The 13591-nt window shown below is 44.9% G+C and overlaps 3 protein-coding genes across 8 annotated transcripts in view; 1 reads left to right on the top strand and 2 right to left on the bottom strand.

Annotated features, from left to right (window-relative positions):
* RFLNA (refilin A) overlaps positions 1-9119 on the bottom strand; it is a 342765-nt gene extending 333646 nt beyond the window's left edge. The window contains exon 1 of the mRNA XM_032168352.2: positions 9055-9119. The gene's annotated coding sequence lies outside the window, so the exon portion shown is untranslated. The remainder of the gene's footprint in view (positions 1-9054) is intronic.
* The window catches only part of ZNF664 (zinc finger protein 664), a 41395-nt gene extending 32233 nt beyond the window's left edge, over positions 1-9162 (bottom strand). Inside the window, exon 1 of the mRNA XM_058425279.1 lies at positions 9055-9162. The gene's annotated coding sequence lies outside the window, so the exon portion shown is untranslated. The remainder of the gene's footprint in view (positions 1-9054) is intronic.
* A 926-nt stretch (positions 9163-10088) lies between these two features.
* Positions 10089-13591, top strand: part of CCDC92 (coiled-coil domain containing 92) — a 35614-nt gene continuing 32111 nt past the window's right edge. For 4 of the 6 annotated variants that reach the window (XM_032168335.2, XM_032168331.2, XM_032168337.2 and 1 more), the window contains exon 1: positions 10089-10554. The gene's annotated coding sequence lies outside the window, so the exon portion shown is untranslated. Of the gene's footprint in view, positions 10555-11022; positions 11189-13591 lie in introns of those variants that run through there. The other 2 variants (XM_032168333.2, XM_032168336.2) reach the window with 1 other exon arrangement.

The raw sequence follows: 13591 nt of genomic DNA on the forward strand, positions 1-13591 counted from the left end.
AATTAAATTGTATTAAAAAAATTCTCTTCTTTCAGTGTCTTACAAATGAGTAATCATAGCCATTGGTTCCACCTTGTGACGCTCCCACATGGATTAGCTGTAGCACAACTTGCTTGCTTGATTTTTTTGAGACAGGGTCTCGCTCTGTCACCCAGGCTGGAGTGCAATGGCGTGATCATGGCTCACTACAGCCCTGCCTTTCAGTGATGCTCCCACCTCAGCCTCTTAAGTAGCTGGAACCACAGGTGTGTGCCACCATGCCTGGCTAATTTTTGCATTTTTGGTAGAGACAGGGTTTTGCCATGTTGCCCAGGCTGGTCTCAAACTCCCAGCCTCAAGCCATCTGCCTGCCTTGGCCTCTCAAAGTGCTGGGATTACAGGTGTGAGCCACCATGCCCAGTAGACACAACTTTCAACCTGGGCTGAAAGACTTCAATTTGCTAAATTTAAGATTCACTCCTAATCCCTTTATTACATCTCTGGGCCGTTTGAAACTACTGCTCCTGTCCATTCTTGAAATTTTCTAACTTCCAGGATGCCTCTCCTGAGTGTCCTCATCTGCACTCCCTTCTAGCCAGTCTACCAGGCTCACACTAAATCAATCTGCTCCTGTAAGCTGCGCAACAGTAAAACCAATACGGTGAGCGTGGAATCCAAGCTAAGCCAATCAGACTGTCTTTTTGGAGAATTTGGAATTGGGAAGTGGGAAGTGGGAAGACTGGGTCTGTGATGTGAGCTGGCAGAAGTTACAGTTTCAGAATGGCTTTCCAGAGTGACCACCTGGGGTCACATGTGTTATTTACTGCCAAGCGAGAGAAGAGATTGGGGGAGGGCGGGCACACATAGAAGCATAGGGGAGACACACAGTGAGCAGGAGAAGCTGAGGAAATGAAGGCAAAGAGCACAGCCACACTGACTGCTGCCAACTTCCCAGCGACTGGGCCCCAGCCTCTGATGAAGACATCTACTTTCCTCTCTAATGACTTCTGTTACCTTGGCAGGCACTTTCTCCGCTACCTTTTCCCCACTTGTCCTTCAAGGTACCCATGCTCCAGCCATACTACTAACAGCCAGGTGGGCACTCACACATGGATGAAAGGGCACCACTCTGCCTATTTCCTGGCCTGCCCCTATGTGGAAGGGACCAGTTTACCAAGATGAAGAGAAATCACTCCAAGAAGTCAGGTGTACTCTGACAACAGGATGACTGACAAAAGGACCACTAATGCCCAGAGGAACCTCCACCACCCACCCACTCAGAGAGGCAAGAGTCTACCCAATGAACCCCAAAGACAATCATGGTATTACCTGAAGTCAAGGTCATGCAGTCTCAAATAATTCTATGTGAAAAATATCAACAGTCCAGTCTATCTAGACAGATATGCCCCAATTTACAGACATACAACTATATTGCAAGAAAAATTTACCATGTAGAAATATTGATTTTAATACCATAGCTATGTATAGTATCTGGTCATTCTTACAGCAAAACATGTGTACTGCAAAATTATTCTTTGTAAATCCTCTTCATGAGATACCTATGTGTCCTGTAAGACCTTCAAACTCAAGCACATCCAAAACTGAATCAGTCACTTCCTCACCAAAGCCTACTATATTCCTGTCTTAATCTGTTTTCTATTGCCTACAAGAGAATACCTGAAACTGGATAGTTTATGAAGAAATTTATCTCTTACAGTTATGGAGCCTGAGAAAGCCCAGGGTCACATCTGGTGACAGCTCTCCTGCTGGTGGGGACTCTCCAAAGAGCCCTGAGCCAGCACAGGGCACCACACGATGAGAGGGGGCTGAGCATGTTAACATGCTGTCTCAGGTCTCTCTTCTTTTTATAAAGCCCCCAGGTCCCCTCCCATGACAACCCATTAATCTATGAATGGCTCTGCCCTCATGAGCCAAACCTCTGAAAGAACCCACCTCTCAACACTGTCACATTGGGGATTAAGTTTCAACATGAGTTTTGGAGGGGACAAATATTCAAACCATAGCCAATTCCCAACTATAGTAAATGAGTCCACTCTCCCCTCATTTGCCCAAGTCAATATCATTGACTCCCCCCCATCACAAAGGTCTAGCTACTCTCTTCCAAATACCTCTGGAAACTCTCCACTGTCTACCTGCATTGTCTCAACTTAACTCAAGCCACCGTCATCTTCCCTGGAATTCTACAAAAGCCTCCAGTCTTGCTTCCCTCTAATCCATTATCAACTCTAATGTAACCTTCTAAAACGCAAAATGGATTGTTCTTACCCTACTCACAAGTTTTCAATGGGTCCCAATCATTTTCAGTGTAATTTCCAAATTTATTCATATGGCTTTAACCAAAAAAAAAAGTGCTCATGTCTATTTGCCATGTAGCTATCATGTTCCAGATATACTTTGTTAAATCAAATGTTCCATTATACATGTAATACAGGTACATGTAATCTTGGCAAATACAAAAAAGACTATTTAAATCACCCGACATCCTACCGAAGTCCACAATTCTTAAGATTTCCATCTAATTTCTTCTACATATTTTTGCCATGCATAGGTTTTACTGGAAGGCTTCTGGGACTTTTTTTGGGGCGTTTTAATCATATCATGTATACAATTGTGTATCCTGATTTCCTCCCACTTAACACAAAGCATTTTAATGTATTTTCTTCATAAACATTTTTAATGGCAATGTTATTTGCCACTAAATATATGATATAGGGGATGTATCATAACCATTCTGCAAACTGTGCCCGTAAATATAATTCTACAATATACATATTTTGTGCAGAAAGCTTTTCTCTGTATTTAAAAATATTCTTTTGATGGTTCCTAGACCATCAAGAAATGTAAATAATTTTAAGACTCTTGATACATACGGCCAATGTAATGTAAGAGTGTGTCATTTTTACCAATTGGTGAGAAACTATAACATCTTCATTACAAAAGTAAATGCCCATTGTAAAAAAAAAAGTGAAGCAATGCAAACACATGTGATATGAAAACCCAGTCTCCCCTAGGCTTTTCCCACAAAGTAATCAGAATTAAATGTTTTCAGGTACTCTAGTCTTTTTCTAATTCTTACTCAGAATATATATATATACACACACCCTTAATTATTTTGTTTTGTATCTTACAAAAAATGAGATTAAGCTTGCTTTTTTGGCTCAACAGTATATTCTAAGACATCCATACAGGCTATGTCAGTACATACAAATCTACCTCTCTCTATAAAAAACTAATAGGCTAGACATGGTGGCTCATGCCTGTAATCCCAACACTTTGGGAGGCCAAGGCGGGAGGATCACTTGAGGCCAGGAGGCTAAGGCTACACTGAACCACATTCCGTACCACTGCACTCCAGCCTAGGCAACAGAGCAAGACCCTGTCTCAAAACAAAACAAAAAACTCCACGAAAAACAAAACACTACTTGATATTCCACAGTATAGGGGTACCAAAATTTATTGTGATTATCTTCAAATTTTCCTCATTATAAATGCTGCAATAGACGTTGTTTATATTAATGTATGTCCTCCTATGAAAATAGCACAGATTCCTTGAAGTGTAGCTGCTAAATCAACGTGTACTTTTATTTTGATAAAATTCTGCCAAAATTGCCATCTAAAAACTTGGAACAATTTTATGTCCCAACAATGTATTAGGTGCCTCTTTTACATTGCTGGATAGTTTTTAATTTTTGCCTGATGCCCCTCCTCCCAACAAAAAAATCTAGTTTTTAAATTTCCATTCTCCTAATCACAATAAGGTTGAATTTCTCTTCACTGTTTGAACACTTTTATCTCTCTAAGAACTATTCATATCCTCAATTCATTACCTAATTTGTTAATTCTATTTATTCTTTATACATGCTACAGGTTGTTTTCCCAGTCCATCACTCTGTAATGCTTTTTGTCACAGAATTATCAACTGTGATTATAGTCAAATTTATCAATCCTTTCATTTATGAGTTTAGGTCTTGGTCTTACCTAAATGGCCTACCTAAAACACATCATTTCCAGTGTATCCTTCTACATACCAAATTCTCTTATATTTCCTTCTAATACTTTTATAGGTTTTTTTAGTTAGTTCCTTAATCCATCTAAGTTATTTTGAATGTGATGAAGCAGGATCTTTCTAAATAAAGAGCCATTTATCCCTATACAACATATTGAATTATAATTTCCCAACTGTTGCAAAATACGAACTTTATCATATACTAAATTCCGATATAAAAATGGGTCTGTTACTGGATTCTACTTTGCTCCAGGCGTCAATCTGTCTATTCTTGTGTTCACCATTTATATTACTGCAGCATTTCAGTATGCTTTGACTTCTCATATAGCAAATCCCCCAACACTACTTTTCCATTAAAAACATTTGTCATTTTTTGGCCATTCTAGGACATTTACTCCTACAAAAGAGTTTTAGAAGCAATTTATCAAGTGTCCAAAAATAATTCCCACTGGGATTTCAATTGTAATTACATTGAAATCATAGTTTAATTTGGAGAGTACTGCAGTCTTTACAATGATGCCTTCCCCTCCAGGAACAAGTCTGCCCATTTATTTAGGTTAGCTTTTAAATCACTTAGGTAAAAGTTTTTACTTCTCTTCATAAAGCTTTGGTACATTTATGTCTTACTTGTAAATGTTTTCTAGTTTTGCTGCTATTCAGAACAGAATCTAACTTTTCTATACAGTAATTAGTGATTTGATTATTAATGAATTACACAGCTTTTCCAATGTTTCACAAGTTATATTTCTATCCAGTGAACCGTCTATTCACATCCTATGCCCACCTGTTGGTGAATCTTCATTATTTTCTTCACCAATTTGGATGAGTTCTTTACCTATTGAAAATACTAACTCTTAGCTTATCACTTGCCACAAATATTTTCCACCTTATGATTCGGGTTTTTTCTTCCCCTTCTCTTCCTAAAGAATAGATTTTTATGTAGTCTAATACACTAATTTTTAACTATTATTTTCTCTATTGTTTCTAATAGCAGCAGCTACTTACAGATTTGAGTGCCTTGTAGGTGCCTGGCCCTTTATCTCTTACTCTCGTAACACCTGCAAAGTGGGGATTATTTTCCTCACTTAAAAGATTCCAGTTCAGATACATCTGAGTCTAAAGCATGTGCTCCATCTACCTTAGCATGTAAAACTCCTCTTTCCAGATGTTTAATATTTACTTATATTTTCTTTAGACTCAGGGGGCATTTGTGATGATTTCATTATTATTTATTACATTTCCATATAAAAAAGTATATTTCTGGGGTGCTGAATAAGTTCCAGTGACCCGTATGGATATTTTACAGCCAGAATGATACTGTTTTAATGAATGTGGCTCTATAATATGTTTAAATAAATTTGTCTCACCTCATTACTCATATTCTACCAAGTTCACCCCAAAATGAACATCCCCATAACATGCAGACATCACAGCCCTGAAGATGGCCTCTCCTTCCGTTCAAGGTGACCCCTTCAGACCTTTCAGGATACTTTATGGTCTCCTCCACAGAGCGCACACTTGACTCTGTAAGGTTGTGCCTACACGGTTCACTTGTTTTGCTGCAACCTGGTCAGAGCCAGTTTCTTGTTTAGGGTTTTTTTTTTTTTGGCCATTTTAGGTTCTAGTAGGTTATTTCTGGTATTTAGAAAGCTATTAATTTTATACATATGCTAATACATGGTCACTCCATCAATTTTTTTGTCTAATAATTTTTGTTACTGTTTTCCTAGTCAATAACATCTACAAATATTTCCCTTCATTTTAGAGTCTCACTTCACTCCTACCTCATGTATTACTGCTTTGTCAAAACATTCAAACCTTGTTAAATAATGTCCCAATTTTTAATTTGATTCGCTGATACTTTTAAGTATAGACAACTAGTTTAACGTTTATGTGTACTTTTTGCATACAAAGTACCTTTTTATTGCTACTTTTATTTATCTCTACTTCTTAAAAATTAGAAACAAGGATTTGTGGGGTTTTTTTTTTTGTGAGACGGAGTCTCCCTGTTGCCCAGGCTGGAGTGCAGTGGCACGATCTCCGCTCACTGCAAGCTCCGCCTCCCAGGTTCACGACATTCTCCTGCCTCAGCCTCCCAAGTAGCTGGGAATACAGGTGCCTGCCACCATGCCCAGCTAATTTTTTGTATTTTTAGTAGAGACAGCGTTTCACCGTGTTAGCCAGGATGGTCTCGATCTCCTGACCTCATGATCCACCTGCCTCCCAAAGTGCTTGGAATTACAGGTGTGAGCCACTGTGCACGGCCAGGATCTTTTTTTTTTTTTTTAATCAAACATTGATTTGACCTTAGTGTAGCTGGTAACGTGAAGTCAATGTGAACTCCAAGGGAAAGCTCATGTCTCTTCCAGACAGCCCTCTGAGATGGCCAGCCTGGTTTCCCCACTTCTACTCTCCACCCCCAACACGCCCCCACATCTTGCATGCAGCGACTAGAGTGGCTGTTTAAAGATACAAATCTGATTATGTCACTCCTCTTCATAAATCCCAACCCATATCATGGTTTCCCATTTCACTCGGGATAAAATACAACCACTTCAGCCTGCCCTACATGACCCTCCTTGATCTGGCCCCTGGCCTAGCCACTCTTCCTCTTCACCTCCATAGTCTATCCACATTCATTCTTCCAGTTCCTGGAACGGGCAAAGCTTTTTCCCCACTTTGAGGCCTTCCCACATGCTGTTCCTCTGCCTGGAAAATTATCCCCCACTTCCCTCCACACTAACACCTATGCACTCTTCAAATCTCAGCTTAAATCTTATTTATACAGAAAAGCCTTTCCTAGGCCCCTTCTCTCCACTCTAAAATTTGGTCTCCTCTTTTTCTATACTCCCTCATAGCAGGTGCTTCTTAACTTCCACAGCAGATACCAGTTTGTGATCATACGTGTAGTTGTATGATCGTGTTTAAATTCTGATCCCCTCCCCCTCACAGATCATAAGCTTCAAGAGAACAAGAATAAGTTGATTTTGCTGGCCACACTACAGGCACTCATATATATCTGAAAGAAAGAAAAATACGTACAAAGCCCCTAATCGTATCTCCTACATCTTAAAATGTTACCCATCACATCATTCAATCATTATTTAAATGATTAAAATATTAAATCTCAATTTTAAAACTCTTTCTGATACAGCCTGCAAATTTAGTAATAATCCCTTTTCCCTGAAGGACATAAAAGCTAATCTGAATCTGCTGCTGTCACAGAAAAATACAACTCTAAGGAAATAAGCTTAAATATTATAGTGAGAGTACTGTCTAGTGTTCAGGTTGCTAATATGTTTATTCACAGTCAACTAATTTATATGCCTTATTTTTTAAGGTATGTAAAAGCACTAGGCGCTGGGCACAGTGACTCACACCTTTAATTCCAACACTTTGGGAGGACTGCTTGAGGCCAGGAGTTTGAGACCAGTTGGGGCAAGATAGTAAGACCCTGTCTTTACAAAAATAAAATAAATCAGCCAGGTGTGGTGGCACATGGTTATAGTCATTCCTAACTACTGGGGAGGCTGAGGCACGAGGATCACTTGAGCCCAGGAGTCCGAGGCTGCTGTGAACTAGAATCATGCCACTACACTCCAGCCTGGGGAACAGAAAGAGACCCTATCTCTCTCTCTCTCTCTCTTTTTTTTTTAAAGAAGGGGAGGAAGAAAAGAAAGCCCTAGGAAAAAATACTTTGCAAAATATTGTTTAAGAAGACTAATGTATTGTCAGTACTTGATAAAAATTAATTTAAAAAATCACAAATTAAAAAGCATTCAAAGTTGACTATCTGTAGTGCTCTGTGATATGATACACACACATCTGGTCAAAAATATAAATGATATTGCAAATAATTTTTGGATCACAGAGGCTAATAAAACCAACCTTCATATACTACTTTACATTCTACAAAACATACGCACTGTATCATTGAACTCTATAGAGTAGACAGAGCAGGCCATTTACAGAAAAGAAAACCGAGGTTTGGTGTGATTCAATGTCCTCCCCAAGGTCACACAACTTCTAAGTGCTAGAATCAGAACTACCATAGGGGTGGGGTGGCTGCTTCCACATGTAAATTTCTTAACCAAAAGAGAACTTCATCATAAATGCCGAATCTCGATAATTAGCGTAGATCTGTGCTCCTATCACCGAAATTTCATCTCAACAGAGAACCACCACCAGCGAAAAAGCTGTTTTGAAGTTAAAACTTAAACTGCTATCAATTTGGGAAATGGCTAAACCATGATATACTGAAACTATGGAACATGGTGCAGCAGTTGTTAAAAAATGACTTGAAGCATTATATGCTAAAATTGAAAGTTAGGGTGCAACAGTCCTTGTTAAAGCAGTCAAAAATGATGTTAAGTGCACACACGTAAAAGTACTCCAAGAGATCTAGAAGGATACACACCATACACATAATGGCCATCCCTGGAGACAGAGGTTGATAGTCAAAGACAAAATGCCATCTCTGTGATATGCTGTTTTTACAAAGAAAATGTACTACTCTGCTAATTTAAAATTAATTTTTAAATTTTAAATTAACATGCGGGTTGAACAAGGTCAATTTCCTGCTCTAAAAAACTATGTGTCTATAAAGGAAATAGAAGCCCTCTCTAAATAAGACAAAATGCCTAAAAACAGTTCCATCTTGTGAAAACAATAAACTGTAAATATCAGAAAACGTTCCTTGAAGAAGGCAATAGCTGGGAAATCTTTTTTCAGTATCTGGTCTCCTTTGTTGCAATAAGACGGCCCGTAAGCAATCTAGCAACCAGAACAGTTCAGTTCGGAGTAGGCTCCCGGGGAGATTTAGTTGTTAGAGTTCGGCAAGAAAGGTTTCACAAAGGAGCTGAGTTCTGGGGGAAATGAGAATGTGGCGGAGAGATGGATCCGGATGGGAAAATGTCTGGGAGGGGGGTATACGGAGTTCCTGAGAAGCCAGGGACAGTGAGAAAACTGCAGTCGAGTCCTGGAAGGGGTGAGAACGCCTGCGGAGGCGGGAGTCAGAGGGAAGTGGACAGCGCCGGCAGCCAGTTTACCTGGTTGAGAATCCGGCCCTTGTTGTGGTCAAACAATGGAGGCGTCCGGCGGCAGCAGCCTTCTGCGCTGGGTGCGCGAGGGGTTCCTCATCACCTGAGCGGGATGCTCGCCTCCTCTGCCGGACGCAGGGCGCCCTGAAAAACCCACGGCACCCCATGCAGCCTGCTACTCCGCAGCCGCCCGGGTCCCCGGTCCCCTGGTGCGGCCATGACCGCCTCTCCCGGGACCCGCCTGGAAGGGCTCCAAGGCGCGGCTCCACGGGCGACGAGGGCGGCCGCGCTCCCCCTTCCCTCGGCTCCAACAACAATGGAGCCTGGCTCGGGAGTCCGGCTCCCGAGGGGCCTCGCCCGGCCTCGCCCTGCCCGCTGCCCAGCCCTCGCTTGCGCCGGCGGCCATCTGCGCCCCCCGGCCCCGCTCCCCCGCACTGCGGGCCCGCGGCCGACCGCCCGAGGCCCGAGGGGCGGCTTCTCAGCCCCGGGCCCGCCTGGCTGCGCGGAGCCGCTCTGACCTTCCCCGCCATCCCCAAGGGCCGGGCCGGCCCGAGGCCCATCCTCCGGGATGGGTTGTTTTTCTTTTCTTTAATCCACTCCACCTCCTTCCCACCCCCAGCCCGCTCCCTGGCCCCCGGCCCCCGCCTCCCTTCGGGAAAGAAAGAAAGACTGCAGCCCGGCCGCCGAGAACTCACTCCAAGTGAGGGGAGTCAGCGCCCCAGGCCGCGGGCGCCGCGCACCCACCTCTCCTCAGGGACACCTCACAGGTGCGCCTCCGAGCCGCGCGCGCGCGCGCTCCGCACACCCAGACGCCTCCGGGGGACAGCGCGCGTGCGCACGCACGAGGCCGGGGAGCCCCGAGGGAGCGGGGGCCGCACGCATGCGCGGCCACCCAGCCCGCGCCCCCACCGCCAGCCTCCGCCCCCGCCCCCCAGCCCCGGCCCGGCCGGGCCCGGCCATCCCCCACCCCCGCGCCCGGCGCGCGCGCTCCCGCTTGCCTCCCTCGCTCCTCCCCGCGCCCCCGCCCGGGCCGCGTTACCCAGGGCAACCGCAGTGCGGCCGCACCTGAGCTGTGCGCCTGCGTCCCGCGGGTACGACCCTCCCTTCCCCTCGGCCCTCGCCCCTGCCGGGCCACAGTCGGGCGGAAGGGGGCGTCGCCCCGCCTCGCCAAGTGAATATCGGCCCGCCGCCCCCGTCCAGCCCAGCAGACACAGACCCGCCGCCGCGCCGGCGCCTAGCCCGCCGGGTCAGCGCGGCCAGGCCTCGCCGCCGGCCCCGCTCCCAGGGTGCACCGCGGCTAGCGCTCGGGTGGGAGCGGGCGAGATGCGCCGGGCGGGCGGTGCCCACTGACCTCCCTCGGCGGCCCGGCCCGGGCAGCGCCCGAGCCCAGGCAGCCCCGCCCGCCGCGCCCCGCCCAGCCCATGGGCCACGGGCCCGCACCGCCGCACGCCGGGAGGACCGAGCCTAAGAGGGCAGCCGCCTGAAGGAACGCGACGGCGGCGCCCGCAGGTGAGGCGGGGCCCGGGGTGTGCAGAGTCCGGCCCCGCTCACCTGGCAGCGCCGGCGGGGGCGGAGGGGCCGGGCAGGGACGGAGGGGCCGGGCAGGGACGGGAGTTCGTGGCGAAGACTTTAAAAACCCTCCCCGCTGGGAGACGGGGGACGGGGTCTTCCTGCCCCACCTCCGGGGCTTGGGAGCCGTGTTAGCTCCCCCAGGGGCAGGGGTGGCCCCGGACGAAGGCAACTCGGGGAACGGCGGAGTGGGGGAAAGAGGGTCCCTGAGGCGCGGCGACCCCCGCGCCCGCCCCCGCGGGGTCCGCCGGCCCTTTCTGGGGAGGGGGCTCCCCGGCCCGGGCTCCGGTCCAGGGTGCGGACCGGCCGCGGCGCGCGCCCACCCCAGTGCCAAGGGGGAGGAGAGGCCGGTCCCGGGGCGCTCCTGCCTGACCCGGGGTGGGATCGCAGGGCGAGGGATCCGCATTGCAGGTGCACCAGGAGCGCCCCGGGGCCTAGCGCGGCTTTGTCTGGGATGCTGTGGGGAGGAGGCCGTCTGAATCCACATCGCCTTTTTAAATGCTTGTTACCACCCGGGGAACCTTAGAGACCCTCCCTGACAAGTTGTATCGCCTCCCGTCCTGGTAGCCTTTCCGTAAGTACACTACCTGCCAGCCCCTTCCTGAAGCTTTGATGCGGCTTTAGTTTACTCTAAATAACGATTTGCCTGTGATTTCGTGAAACGGAGCAGAATGCACAAACGCAGCAGAGCTCCAGGCTTGGCTGCCGGGCTGCCGTCTGCTACCGCGAGTGAGTTTCTCTAACTTAGTTTTTCATGCTGACCTGTGTTGTTTCATTTCAAGCTTTGATATTTAGCAGTACGATCCAGTCCACTAATGAAAATTAGGCGGCCGGAGTGAAAATATAATCGTGCTCTGTAGCTTAGGTTGCAGTAGTCGGTTTTACTACCAGGCTGTAATACTTTAACATATTACGCATTTCCTACGCATTTCCAGAAACCTGTAAGAGTATTAAAACTAGGATTGCCATTTTAAAACTTTTACGTTTGAAATTTATTTAAAGAGCATTGGTATTGATAAAATGATTTTTCTTTTTTTTTTTTTTTTTTTGCACATCAAGAATTCTCATGCATTTTCTCGCCATTGCATTGTAAGGAAAAAGATGCTAACGTTTAAAGTGCCTTTTACCTCCAAAGATGTTTTGAAATGTATGTAATTCTTTTGGCTAACTGTTCATCTTATGTGAAATATGCTTGGAAGAAGGCTTTAAAACGTGATTATATATACGAGTATGCGTACATATACATACACACCACTGAAAAATCTTAAAATAGTTTTGTTACTTCGCTGCGTATTATAATTACTCAATAAATTTAGTTTAGGTACATTTAAGATCTAAAGTACAGAACAATTATTTGTGTGAGATTTTTACTGTAACACATTTTAAATACATCAGTCTAACAGATAGTTTTTTTGGAAATTAGATATTTTTATTAACTCTTTAAAAAACGAATCATTCATTTTGGGTTTATAACTCTTTCATCTGCCATGTTGGATAAATTGCCAAATTGGATAAATTGATCTCAACTTATCTAATTATCTTTGAATAAATTGATCTCAACATAATTACCTAGTTGGTAGGATGCCTTTGCGACGATACTAAGGTTAATAAAGTGTTGATGCTTTTAAAAAATACTTATGTTAAAAAAGCATTTTCTCGTATTTCTGGCAAAAAAGTCATGGAACTTTTTTCCTTCTATCTGGAACAAGGTCAGCCATAAATAGTTTCTAATACATAGTGGGCACACATTTGGTAACTAAGATTAATTATATCTACTGGATTTACTGAATTCCATATCCTTCAAGGGCAGTGACTAGGTGACTTTGTATCTTCACACGCTAATGTTGCAGTAAATGTTTGAGTCAGATTGAAGTTTCATCTGCTAGGTAGGTGCTAACTTGGTGACACCGGTTTCCACAGCTTCAGCTTTGATGTTTCAACCTGCAGAAGGATTTGGGCACGGAAGTGGCTGTGTCTTAATTGTCTTCACATATTTGAAGGTCTGTCATGCTTATTTTGACTAATTATTGAGTACAGAAAAACAGATTTCACTTCTATATGAAGGCAAAAGTTGTTTATGGTGAGAACTAGCAGTGGAAAGAAGGGGCTGCTCCTTCCCTAGGGGCTTTTGTGATCCGCTGGTTCCCTACTTGGCGTGAATGGCTCTTATGAGGTATCACAGAGGTATAGGAGGGTCTTTCTGAGAGGGACTCCTGGGTATTCCGATGGCAACTATATTCGAGGACTTTTGTACTTCCCTGTTAGCACTGTGGCTTTTGTTTTTTGTTTTCCTATGCTGGCTTCTACAGTTGTGGACGTAGCAACATCCGCAGACACCTACATGAACCCTAGGAAGATTTTTTAGTAGATTAAAGACCCACCTGCTATCAAAGATGATTCTTAGTCCTGCTTTGCATTTGTATGGCACATTACAGGGAATAAAGCACTCTCAAATTCAGTGTGTTTTAAAAGACTCTTTTTAATGATACATGATTTGTATTTCTTTCTTTGACTTTATTTTCTACAATAAACATTGAATCAAGAGGAAAATTACCCTTTTCTAGGAAGGCAAGCAGAAAAGTCTTTTTTTAAAGCTGTTTTTAAAAAATAGGATGGTGCCAGTCATTCTTTGGAGAGCCAGCAAGTTGTGAAGGTGAATCGTTCTTTTATTTGGCTGAAAACATTTTTTAAAAGATACTGAATAAGGCTGGGGGCAGTGGCTCACTCCTGTAATCCCGGCACTTTGGGAGGCCGAGGCGGGCAGATCACGAGGTCAAGAGATCGAGACCATCCTGACCAACATGGTGAAACCAAATCTCTACTAAAAATACAAAAATTACCTGGTCGTTGTGGCGCAGTAGTCCCAGCTACTCGGGAGGCTGAGGCAGGAGAATCGCTTGAACCCAGTAGGCAGAGGTTGCAGTGAGCCGAGACCACGCCACTGCACTCCAGCCTGGCGACAGATCGAGACTCCGTC

This window comes from Hylobates moloch, unplaced genomic scaffold, assembly GCF_009828535.3.
Source record: "Hylobates moloch isolate HMO894 unplaced genomic scaffold, HMol_V3 SCAFFOLD_12, whole genome shotgun sequence".
Classification (NCBI taxonomy): domain Eukaryota; kingdom Metazoa; phylum Chordata; class Mammalia; order Primates; family Hylobatidae; genus Hylobates; species Hylobates moloch.